The sequence below is a fragment of the Schistocerca serialis genome, unplaced genomic scaffold, assembly GCF_023864345.2.
Source record: "Schistocerca serialis cubense isolate TAMUIC-IGC-003099 unplaced genomic scaffold, iqSchSeri2.2 HiC_scaffold_1113, whole genome shotgun sequence".
Lineage (NCBI taxonomy): Eukaryota > Metazoa > Arthropoda > Insecta > Orthoptera > Acrididae > Schistocerca > Schistocerca serialis.
In genome coordinates this window covers 117501-120000 of record NW_026047308.1, presented here as the reverse complement: position 1 = coordinate 120000, position 2500 = coordinate 117501, and the positions used below count along the sequence as shown (strand labels likewise).

At 62.9% G+C, this 2500-nt stretch overlaps 1 pseudogene; it reads right to left on the bottom strand.

The window, feature by feature from the left end:
- Positions 1–2500, bottom strand: part of LOC126431839 (large subunit ribosomal RNA) — a 7951-nt pseudogene that overhangs the window by 2729 nt on the left and 2722 nt on the right.

Here is a 2500-nt window from a genome sequence, read left to right as displayed (position 1 = left end):
TAAGCGGAGCTCGGGAGATGACGTCCAGCTGCTCCACCAGGTGGCGTCGTGGGTTGAACACGCAGCGACCCGCGGTGGAGAATTGCAGTCCCAGATACCGGAAGGTTTCACCCACACGTAGGGCGGGCATGGTGGCGTTGCCCGCTTTGAAGGTAACGTCGGCGTCGACCTTCACCTTCTTGTCACGCCCAGACGCGACTAAAGCGAGGGTGAAACACTTCCGGGCGTTGATCTGCAGCCCCAGATGGCCGAGGGCTGCGACGGCTGCGTCGATGAGGGACTGCAATCCCCTCGCGGTCGATGCAAAAAGCAGGACGTCATCTGCAAAGGCCGCAGCGTTGACTCTGCGGCCTAGGATCCGAGCTCCGATGTGGGAGGGAAGTTGACTCAAAACATAGTCCACCGCAAAATTGAAAAGGAGGGGGGAGAGGGGGTCACCCTGACGCACACCCCTTGCCGGCTGCAGGGGCACGCCCACGTCGGCGCCGCCCGCTATCACTGTCGTGCTACCCTCGTAACACCTTTCGACGTACTCAATAAAGCAATCCGGCAGGCCATGAGCCCTCAGCACGGGGCGGAGAGCAGCATGGTCCACCGAATCGAACGCTTTAGAGACGTCGATCGATGCCACAAAAACAGAGCGACAGGAGCGGACTGCGTCGGTGAGAGCAGTGTCCAAGATGAAGGTGTTTTCCAACATCCCATCCCGGGGGATGAATGCCCGCTGACGTTCGTCCACAGCACATGCACGCATCAGGCGTGACGCGAGAACCTTGTGAAAGGTCCGCGCCAACACCGAGCAGACCGTAATGGGGCGAAAGTCAGCGGGGGATGTTGGTGCAGCCGTTTTGGGGAGAAGTGACGTCCGGGCGCGAAGCAGACGCTCGGGAAGGGCGCGGGCCAGGAGGAAGAGGTTCAAGAGTGTCACCAGGACTTCATGCGGCAGGCGCCGCAGCTCCGCTGGAGTCAGGCCGTCCGGCCCGGCCGCCGATCCCCTGGGCGGCAAGGCAGCAGCGACCTCCTCACGTGTGACCGGCCCCCATAGGCACTCAGGAGCGACAGGCTCCGAGTGCGGGAGAAGGCGGTCACGTATGAAGCCGGCGGTGGAGATCGGCTTCTTCGTGAAGAGGTCCGCCCAGAAGTCCAGCAGACCGGGGATGTCGGGTGGCGGCTGCAGCAGGGTGCCGTCCAGCAAGCCGCGCACGCAACGTGCACGCGACCTGCGGAAGGCGTCCTGTGTCCGCGCGAACTCCCAGCGGCGCCGCTTGCGCTTCTGCAGCGGCGGGGCGGCAGGCGGCCGCTTGGATGATTGGCGCGGCCGCTGTGCCCTGGTGATCGACCTCTCCCCCCTGGACCCGACCGACGCAAGGGCATCCGGGAGCATGCCCAGGATGACATCGGGCGGCGTGCCCCGCCCCAGACCAATGACTCGATCCAGAGCAGAGAAACGCTGGGCGGAGGCAGGTAGCCCCGCCAGATGCTCCCAGATGGCGGCGTCAGTCGGCCCCTCCGGCGGCGGCCCGGTGGTGTCGGCCGCGAAGTCCTCGGCTGCGTCGACGGGCGGCGCAGCGGCCTCGCCCGCGTCAGGCAGCGGGCTCGCTGCTCCCCGGCGGGACGCCGGCTCTTCCCCCCGACCGATCTCAAGCGCCTCCATGAATTGGCGGACAAGCTGCTTGTGGGCAGCTTGCCGCCGTCGGCACTTGATTGCCTCAAGCGTTCGGTCGGGGAACATCCTAATAAGCTCTTGATTAACGAAGAAGAACCGGGCGTCCCTCTCGAGGAACAGTTCGGCCTCTGCCTTGGCGAGCGACAGGACTTCTTCCTCCGTCCACCTCGCGCGATGCCTCTCCGTCACGATCTCAGCGTTGGCGACCGCAAGGTGTTGGCGGCGGCGATGGACCCCGAGACCGTTCTTCGTGGTAAAAGTGCGGTGGCACTCACTGCAAGCAAAGGGAGCTACACAAACTATCGCATTTTCGTTACGGCCGGTTGGCCGGATAGGTGCTGGGGTAGCTGGGGTGGCACCTTCAGCGGAAGGGCCACCATCTCTTGTTTCTTGTAGGCTGCCCCCAACTATAAAGGGATAATGCGAGGGGGGGCTGGTAACCCCCCCAAGCCCCTGGTGCGGTCTTCCACTCTGCGAAAATCAGCGGGCCCACGAGAAGGGGAGAAGACCGCAGGAGAGGAGAGGCTAAGAGGGCTAGGCCCATGTATTGCGCATCACTCTCCCTGTAACTATAACCCAAGGAAGGCACCTCGCAGCAGCAGCATGACTACATCAAGACCGCACTTCGAAAAGCCAAGTCCGGATGCAGCCACACCGCCGCCACTTGGCCACCTTAAGAGAGTCATAGTTACTCCCGCCGTTTACCCGCGCTTGCTTGAATTTCTTCACGTTGACATTCAGAGCACTGGGCAGAAATCACATTGCGTCAACACCCGCTAGGGCCATCGCAATGCTTTGTTTTAATTAGACAGTCGGATTCCCCCAGTCCGTGCC